We start from the raw sequence: 9,926 nt of genomic DNA, 5'->3' as shown, positions 1-9,926 counted from the left end.
CCGATGCTTAATTTACCCTTCATAAGTTTAAAACTATATAATCTTTTCCTTACTTTCTTCTGGCCCCCACTTTCCATTTTGGGTGCCGGAGTAGTTAAAAAAAAAAGCTCTAATTGTCTAAAAAACAAATGCAACGACCAATTTTTTTAGCAAATTACAACAGTAATGATCACTATAGTAGGATTATAGGTCGACAATACTCCCATGTCAATCATCCAAATTCTGTGGCACACTAAGAGTTAAGTCCATTTATTCTGCAATTTATTTGTGTTCTCGTGCACCATTATTTTTATTGGTCCAGGTGATCACCTTTGTCCCAGGGATTTCCACCATTGCTCCCATGCTGATCACTAATCCTGTGGTTTGTCGCTAATAATTATTTTGCCAATTAGTCTGAGTCCATAGTTCTTCAACTTGGGTTTCGTGTTAATTGTTCTGGTTTGATGGTTTCTTGCTAATGGTGCCTTGCAGGTTGTTCTTGTCTGTGGTTTCGTCTTGTCAGTGATTCACTGATAGCTGTCACACTGTAACCTGTGAGACAGAAAGAACCAGTGAATCATTGTTAGTTAAAAAAACATGGGACAAGACCACTCACTGCATCACTATTAGAGAAAAAGTGTGAAGTCATCTTAATCATCACTCCCAACTACTGAAGACTTGGATGTGTGTCTTTTTTAAATCCAGTGGACCACCGTTCTTCATATTGGACCTTCTGTAGCATTTAATGCCGACAGTATTATATCTGAACAGTTTCACCTTTAGACCGCTTTGCAATATCTCCTCTTTTTAATTTTGTTTTAGCTGAAGAAATACTTGTTGAACCTGCAACACTCACTTGGTTAAAAATTGTAGAGAATGTACACAAAAGAATGATTTAGAAGAGCATAAGAAAGAACTATATAAAACCATTTACTCCATCAAGCTCACTCCTTCCACAGACTATATCCAGTTATCCAATCATGAACACTATCCAACTTTGTTACTTTTCCAAGGGAAGGGAATATCCATGAGTAAAATTTTCGATAAACTAGAGCGCTGAGATTTCTTCCTGCCCCAAAGGCAGCATAGGGAAACACCAAGATAGTGTGTACCATCTACAAGATGCACTGCAGCAACTCGCCAAGGCTTCTTCGGCAGCACCTCCCAAACCTGTGACCTCTTCTACCTAGAAGGACAAGGGCAATAGACGTATGGGAACACCACCACCTCCAAGTTCCCCTCCAAGTCACACACCTTCCTGACTTAGACGTATATCGCCGATCCTTCATCGTCGCTGGGTCAATATCCTGGAACTCCCTCCCTAACGGCACTGTGGGAGTACCTTCACCACACGGACTGCAGCAGTTAAAGAAAGTGGCTCCCCACCACCTTCTCAAGGGCAATTAGGGATGGGCAATAAATGCTGTCCTTGCCAGCAATGCCCACATCCCATAAAAATGAATTTAAAAAAAATTGAACATTACGACCGAAATAATTCAACTTTTGGCTAGACGAAGTTTTTTTTTAACGAACAATGAATGATTCACTGGTTCTTTCTGTCTCACAGGTCACAGTGTGACAGCTATCAGTGAATCACTGACAAGGCGAAACCACAGGCAAGAACAACCTGCAAGGCACCATTAATGAGAAACCATCAAACCAGAACAATTAGCACGAAACCCGTACTGAAGGATTATGGACTAGATGAAGCTGTACAACAACGTTTGATCATTTATTTTCATACATATATGAATATTAGCAAGCTCTTTTTAGACATCCTAATCAACATACTATTACCTATCCAGCTTACTTTCTGAATATTATTTGCCGTAAGCAATACTGTGCTCTGATATGTTACCTCCATAATAACCTAATGGTATCTATCCTTTTGTGCCACTGTCAAATTGGTGCATTGACCGAGGGCATTAACCAGATTGAAAGTATAGATTCAGTATAGAGAGTCATCATTTGATTCCATATAGAGTCATCATATAGATTACAGAGTCATCGGAAGCAAAATTGGGATCAGTAGCACCTGCTTTTCCGGCACTACGAGTGCTATTTTATATACACGCACACTTCTAGTGCAAGTCACACCGGGCGCCATATTGGTGAGGTTGTTAGCGCGCGCGCGCAGTGAGCATCCGCTGGAAGTATGCAGAGTAGGCAGATCATGACATCAATCAGTGTGTAATGCTGATTTGACGCCAGCATTGCCATTTTGGAGCTCATCGCTCCAGCTAACTACCTCTCTTAAGCACACACAGCTGAACACGCATTCAGCAGCAGGAAGGAACCCCCACCAGCGCCATTTAAAGGGATCATCAACTACTTTCAGGTTAGTTGCCGATTGATTTCTATTAGCTGTTGCTGCGATTGTACAAGTGTTTGGCGCTTTCTAGAGTTCTATAAAGTTGCTACAGTCTACAGGGAGTGGTGTGCCTGGTGCTGAAGGACTTTGTCCTGACTTCAAGGCTTCTGCACAAACCACTTGCTCCAAGATATGGGTGCAGTAGTCAGCATTCCCTGGGAGAATGAGCAGAGGCAACACAGAGCAGAGCAAGCTGCTAGAAGGCAGAGGAGGAGGAGGGGGAGAAGGGCCATCAGCAGGAGGCCATATCCGCCCTGGGTGTTCAGGGAACAATTCTCCTACCTGAACCTCAGCGAAAAACAGTGTGTGAGACGTCTGCGCTTCAGTAAGAACGTCCTCACTGAAATCTGCTACTTGCTGCAGCCACAACCGCAACCTCAGCGCAGGGCGAGGGTCACATCGCCAGTGGCTGTGAAGGTTACTGTGGCTATGAACTTTTATGCGTCAGGCTCCTTCCAGGCTGGAGCTGGAGATATTTGCAACAGCTCACAGTTTGCCATCTATTGTGGCATAAGGGAGGTCACTGAGGCCCTCTACTCAAAGAAACCTGACTTAAGTTCATTCTCTCTTGCCAGAGAGCAGCAGGTGGAGCGAGCTCGCAGCTTTGCAAGGATTGCAGGCTTCCCCATGGTGCAGGGTGCCATTGACTGCATGCACATCGCTTTGCAAGTGCTGCATGTCAACGTGGAGATGTACTACAACCGAAAGGGATCCCACTCCCTCACTTCCAGCTGATGCGCGACCATACGCAGTGAATCATGCAGATCAATGCCACTTATCCTGGCAGCAGTCATGATGCCTTCATTATGCGGCTGTCTGCTGCACTAGATGCATTTGAACTATTGCGACAAACCAAAGGGTGGCTATTGGGCAACAAGGGCTATCAGTTGAGGACATGGCTCATGATTCTGGTGCGCAACCCAAGCACACGTGGGCAGTGTGCATACAATGAAATCCATGCTGCCACACGGAATCTGAAGGAGCAGACCATTGCATGCTGAAACAATGCTTCCGCTGCCTGGACCGCTGTGGAGGAGCCCTGCAGTACTCGGCAGAGTGGGTGTCAAGATTCATCATGGTCTGCTGCATGCTGCACAACCTTGTCATCATGAGGGCACAGCCCTTGCCATCAGCTATACAGCGAGCAGCTGAGGAGCAGGAGGAGGAGGAGGAAGGGAGGTGGCTCTTTCTGGCCGGGCTGTCCATGAACAACTCACCCGACTGTGATACCAGAAAACGCAATGCAATTCCACATTCACCAACAATCCCAAACCTTGTTTTCCCACTGTTACTGACCATCACAGTGTCGGCTTGGTCACAATGTAAAAATAAAAGCAAACACAAAATAAACATTCCAAACCAAATTTATAAATCAAACCATGCCATATTGCATACAAATGTAAACTAATCACCCTTATGCATTCCCTTAGTGCCTATCTAATGTATGCCTTTGCCTGTCCTAGTGCTCCTATGCAGTGTTACCCCAGTGGCTGCAGCATGGCTGGTGGAAGGCTGCTGATTTTCAGTGGGGGAGACTGCTTTGTCGGATGGCCTCGAGCAGCTCTGGGCCTAGAAGGCCTGGCATCAGACTGCAACATCTTGGCATAGGCTGCAGCAGTCTGGGCTGGCTGGCTGACAGGCAACAGCAAGGCCACTGGCAGAGTTGCAGTGGTGGGTGGGCGAATAGACGAATGGGTCATCCTGAGAGAGGACAGCAGGTTTCTGCTCCACGGAGCCACTGTGCTCCCCCAGGGCGACGCCTCAACAATCCCAGTAATCTATTGGAGGAGAGATTGCTGGACTGCTGTGACAACCTGCAAGGCACTTTGAACACTGCTATCCACAGCCATGATGGCAGCAAGCTGACCTTGCATGACAGAAGTCTGCGCTTTCACTGCAGCACCCAGCCATTGGGTGGCTTCTGCTTGTGCTGCAATGGACGCTGAGACATTGGCCATCAGATGTTGCATCATGGTTGGGTCCACAAGTGTGCTAATGGAGATGGTCACGACTTCTATGCTGGAAAGGATGGGTTCCAAACTCTGCGCAAAGCCCTGTACCAAGTTGGTGCCGGACTCCTCTATGCTCCTTGACATTGCACAGAGGCTTTCTGATAGACCTGCCAATGTACCAAGTATTTCACTGTGCATGCCCATCAGTGTTCTTCAGTAAACTGCCCCATCAAAGTGTTCACCTGAGTCCTCTGCAGCAGAATTCTTGTGCGACCTCGCCCTCCAGCGAGCTGGCACTTGCGTTAGCCTTGTCCCCTGCCCTGGTTGCAGGCCACACATGCCCAGTGTCTCACCACGTGCAGGTCCAGCCGCTAAGCTATCTTCTAAATTACGTACAGTGTGTCTGAGCTGCTGGCTGTGAGTGTGAAATCGAGTCACGGTGTTTCTTCATCATCACTGTCTTCTTCCTCTTCCACCACTGCCTGGCCAGGTTGTAGTTCTTGGGTATCTGAAAGGAGAAAGGCACAAGGATAGGGTTGTGGTGAGAGATGGGGCGGGGCGGGGAAGAGTAAGAGGTGCATACTTACACCATCTGCAGCTTGTAATTTAAAAGAGATTGTGGGATGAGGGGGAAGTGGGATGTGAGAAGGATTAGATATGAGACTACCCTTCCATGGTTTCAGCCCCGCTGCTGGCCACAGTCTCAGCAATGGCCCCTCCAGTGATGGTGAGCACCATCTCCTCCATGGGGGTAAGAATATACATCCACAGCCCTTGTGGATGAGCAGAAATTTTCTCCAATTAAATATTGGGAAGACCGAAGCCATTGTTTTCGGTCCCCGCCACAAACTTCGTTCCCTAGCCACCGACTCCATCCCTCTCCCTAGCACTGTGTGACTGAACCACACTGTTCACAACCTTGGTGTCCTATTTGACCCTGAAATGAGCTTCTGACCACATATCGACAGCATAACTAAGACTGCCTATTTCCACCTCTGTAACATCGCCCATCTCCGCCCTTACCTCAGCTCATCCGCTGCTGAAACCCTCATCCATGCCTTTGTTACCTCTAGACTTGACTATTCCTACGCACTCCTGGCCTCCCACATTTTATTCTATGTAAACTTGAGGTCATCGAAAGCTCGGCTGCCCGTGTCCTAACTCTTACCAAGTCCAGTTCACCCATCACTCGTGTGCTCGCTGCCCTACATTGGTTCCCGGTTATTCAACGCCTAAATTTCAAAATTTTCATCCTTGTTTTCAAATCCCTTCATGACCTCGCCCCCTCCCTATCTCTGTAATCTTCTTCAGCCCCACAATCCCCCCTCCCCCCCACCCCCACCTCCCCCACCCCCGAGATATCTGCGTTCCTCTAATTCTGCCCTCTTGAGCATCCCTGATTATAATCGCTCAACCATTGGTGGTCATGCCTTCTGTTGCCTTGGCCCTAAGCTCTGGAATTCCCTGCCTAAACCTTTCCACCTCGCTACCTCTCTTTCCTCCTTTAAGACGCTCCTTAAAACCTACCTCTTTGACCAAGCTTTTGGTCACCTGCCCTAATTTATCCTTATGTGGCTCGGTGTTAAATTATTTGTCTTTGAAGCGCCTTGGGACATTTTACTGTATTAAAGGTGCTATATAAATACAAGTTGTTGTTATTGTAGAGAATGTCAAAGAATCCAGGTATAAAAGGGGAGGGGCTAGTGCGGTGCACGGAGTGCTTTGTGCATTGAGTGCTGTTGGAGTTTTGCTAAGTGGGAGAAAAATCATTTAAGTGTATTTTGTGAATTTTAGTGTGTTAAGAAGTCAATTATTTGAAGTAAGTTTAATTTTTTAAGGGTTTTTTAAACTCTTGGGCAGTTTAAACAGGAAGTAGAATCCAGGTATAAAAGGGGAGGGGCTAGTGCGGTGCACGGAGTGCTTTGTGCATTGAGTGCTGTTGGAGTTTTGCTAAGTGGGAGAAAAATCATTTAAGTGTATTTTGTGAATTTTAGTGTGTTAAGAAGTCAATTATTTGAAGTAAGTTTAATTTTTTAAGGGTTTTTTAAACTCTTGGGCAGTTTAAACAGGAAGTAGAATCCAGGTATAAAAGGGGAGGGGCTAGTGCGGTGCACGGAGTGCTTTGTGCATTGAGTGCTGTTGGAGTTTTGCTAAGTGGGAGAAAAATCATTTAAGTGTATTTTGTGAATTTTAGTGTGTTAAGAAGTCAATTATTTGAAGTAAGTTTAATTTTTTAAGGGTTTTTTAAACTCTTGGGCAGTTTAAACAGGAAGTAGAATCCAGGTATAAAAGGGGAGGGGCTAGTGCGGTGCACAGTGTGCTTTGTGCATTGAGTGCTGTTGGAGTTTTGCTAAGTGGGAGAGTTCGGATAAGTGGGAGGTGAGGGTGTGTTTTTTGCTCTGTTTTATTCCCCACTCCCAGGCTTAGACAGCACTGCGGAGGCGGAGCAGCGAGACGAGTCAACCAAACAGGCTCCACAGACAGTATTCAAGGAGGAGGTTGGTGATCAGCTGGTTGGTTGGTTTTCTTCCTTCTCTTCTCTTTCATACCTTTAAGTTGGTAAGTCCTATTGAATAGTGGTGTGATATTATCATATATATCCGGGCAGGGTCTTCATAACTAATAATAAGAAATTTAATTAATTATATAGAATGGAGCAGGTGATGTGTTACTGTTGCGAGATGTGGGAGCCGGTGAACCCCATTGAGGCTAACGGTGATTACATCTGCGACAAGTGTTTGCTGCTAGAGGAACTCAAGTTCCATGTTATGGAGCTTGAGACCGAGCTTCGGACACTGCGACACATCAGGGAGGGGGAGAAGTTCCTGGACTCTATGTTTCAGGAGATGGTCACACCTATGAAGTTAATTACTGCAGATGTAGTCCGTGGTCAGGGACAGGACGGTGTGACTACGAGTGAGGAAGGTACAGGGATCCAGGATGTAGTGTTGAAGGAGACGCAGCCCTTGTTCTTGTCCAGCAGGATCGAGATTCTTACTCCCTGTGAGGGCGGGAGCGGGGACTGCAGGGAGGATGAGCAACCTGGCCACAGCACCGTGGTACAGGGGGCCATTCAAGTGGAGGGAGTAAAAAGAAATGTTGTAGTGGTAGGGGATAGTATCATTAGGGGGATAGATAGGGTTCTCTGCAGTCAAGAGCGGGAGTCCCGAAGGCTGTGTTGCCTGCCTGGTGCCAGGGTTAAGGACATCTCTTCTGGGCTGGAAAGAAACTTGCAGTGGGAGGGGGAGGATCCAGTTATCGTGGTCCATGTTGGTACAAACGACGTAGATAGGACAAGGAAGACGGTTCTGTTAAAGGAGTATGAGCAGCTAGGGGTCAAATTAAAAAACAGAACCTCAAGGGTAATAATCTCTGGGTTATTACCTGAGCCACGAGCGAATTTGGCTAGGATAAATAAAATTAAAGAGTTAAATGCGTGGCTCAAAGACTGGTGTGGGAGAAATGGGTTTTGCTTCTTGGGACACTGGCACCAGTACTGGGACAGGAGGGAGCTGTTCTGTTGGGACGGACTCCACTTGGCCAGTGCTGGGACTAGAGTCCTGGCGAATCATATAACTAGGGCTGTAGAAAGGGCTTTAAACTAATTAGTTGGGGGGAGGTTTCTAGAGAGCAAATAATAGAAATGACAACAGAGAAGGTCATAGACTTAGGTAGCAGTGGGGGAATTAAAAAACAGAATGTGTCAGGAAGGGACAGAAGGTATGGAGTAAAAAGTAAAGTACTAAAAAGGGAAAAAACAGGAACTAAGTGTTACAAAACATATTTGAAAGTTCTTTATCTGAATGCACGTAGCATTCGTAACAAAATGAATGAGTTAACGGCACAAATAATGACATATGGGTATGATCTTGTGGCCATTACAGAAACATGGCTGCAGGGTGACCATGACTGGGAATTAAACATACCAGGTTATTTAACAATCAGGAAGGACAGGCAGGAAGGGAGAGGAGGTGGGGTGGCTATGTTAATAAAGGAAGGAGTCACTATAATACAGAGAAATGATATTGGGTCAAAGGAGCAGGATAGTGAAACAGTTTGGGTGGAGGTAAGGAATAATAAGGGGAAAAATACACTAGTGGGTGTAGTCTATAGGCCTCCGAACAGTTGCAACTCTGTTGGACGGAGTATTAATCAGGAAATAGTTGAGGCTTGTAATAAGGGAACAGCTATAATTATGGGGGATTTTAATTATCATATTAACTGGACAAATCAAATTGGGCAGAGCAGCCTTGAGGAAGAGTTCATTGAGTGTATTAGGGATGGGTTTCTTGAGCAGTATGTAACTGAACCGACCAGGGGGCAAGCAACCTTAGATTTGGTCCTGTGTAATGAGACAGGATTAATTAAAAATGTCCTAGTAAAGGATCCCCTTGGAATGAGTGACCATAACATGGTTGAGTTCCATATTCAATTAGAGGGTGAGAAGGTTGGATCTCAAACAAGCGTGCTGAGCTTGAATAAAGGAGACTATGAAGGTATGAGAGCGGAATTAATTAGAGTGGACTGGGAAAATAGATTAAAGGGTAAGACGGTACATGACCAGTGGTGTACATTTAAGGAGTTATTTTACAACTTCCAAAAAAAATATATTCCACTGAGGAAAAAAGGGTGCAAAAGAAAAGATAGCCATCCGTGGCTAAGTAAAGTAATTAAGGATAGTATCCGACTAAAAACAAGGGCATATAAGGTAGCCAAATCTAGTGGGAGGATGGAAGATTGGGAAGTCTTTAAAAGACAGCAAAAAATAACAAAAATATTGATTAAGAAAGGGAAGATAGATTATGAAAGTAAATTAGCAAAAAATATAAAAACAGACAGTAAAAGTTTCTATAGTTATATAAAAAGAAAAAGGGTGGCTAAAGTAAATGTTGGTCCCTTAGAGGATGAGACCGGGAAATTAATGGTGGGAAACATGGAGATGGCAAAAACACTGAACAATTATTTTGTATCAGTCTTTACAGTAGAGGACACTAAGAATATCCCAACACTGGACAAACAGGGGGCTCTAGGGGGGGAGGAACTAAATACGATTAAAATCACTAAGGAAGTGGTACTTGGAAAAATAATGGGACTCAAGGCGGATAAATCCCCTGGACCTGATGGCTTGCATCCCAGGGTCTTGAGGGAAGTAGCGGTAGGGATTGTGGATGCATTGGTAATAATTTTCCAAAACTCACTGGACTCAGCAAAGGTCCCGGCAGATTGGAAAACTGCTAATGTAACACCCTTATTTAAAAAGGGTAGTAGGCAGAAGGCTGGAAACTATAGACCTGTTAGCCTAACATCTGTGGTTGGTAAAATGTTAGAGTCCATTATTAAGGAGACAGTAACGGGACATTTGGATAAACATAATTTAATAGGGCAAACTCAGCATGGTTTCATGAAGGGAAAGTCATGTTTAACAAATTTGCTTGAGTTTTTTGAGGAAGTAACATACAGGGTGGATAAAGGGGAACCAGTGGACGGAGTGTATTTAGACTTCCAAAAGGCATTTGACAAGGTGCCACACAAAAGATTATTGCTCAAGATAAAAAATCACGGGATTGGGGGTAATATTCTGGCGTGGGTGGAGGATTGGCTCTCTAACAGAAAGCAGAGAGTTG

At 45.1% G+C, this 9,926-nt stretch overlaps 1 long non-coding RNA gene across 2 annotated transcripts in view; it reads right to left on the bottom strand.

Annotated features, from left to right (window-relative positions):
* Window positions 1-233: 233 nt before the first annotated feature.
* Window positions 234-9,926, bottom strand: part of LOC147124341 (uncharacterized) — a 74,634-nt gene continuing 64,941 nt past the window's right edge. For both annotated transcript variants that reach the window (XR_015079761.1, XR_015079763.1), the window contains 2 exons: window positions 4,545-4,810; window positions 234-531 (listed from right to left, as the gene is read on the bottom strand). This is a non-coding gene — a long non-coding RNA (uncharacterized LOC147124341). The remainder of the gene's footprint in view (window positions 532-4,544; window positions 4,811-9,926) is intronic.

The sequence above is a fragment of the Somniosus microcephalus genome, chromosome 1, assembly GCF_052327205.1.
Source record: "Somniosus microcephalus isolate GS21.2 chromosome 1, FLI_Smic_1.0, whole genome shotgun sequence".
Classification (NCBI taxonomy): domain Eukaryota; kingdom Metazoa; phylum Chordata; class Chondrichthyes; order Squaliformes; family Somniosidae; genus Somniosus; species Somniosus microcephalus.
Note: the sequence above shows the minus strand (reverse complement) of the source record. Positions and strands in the feature narration are given on the sequence as shown.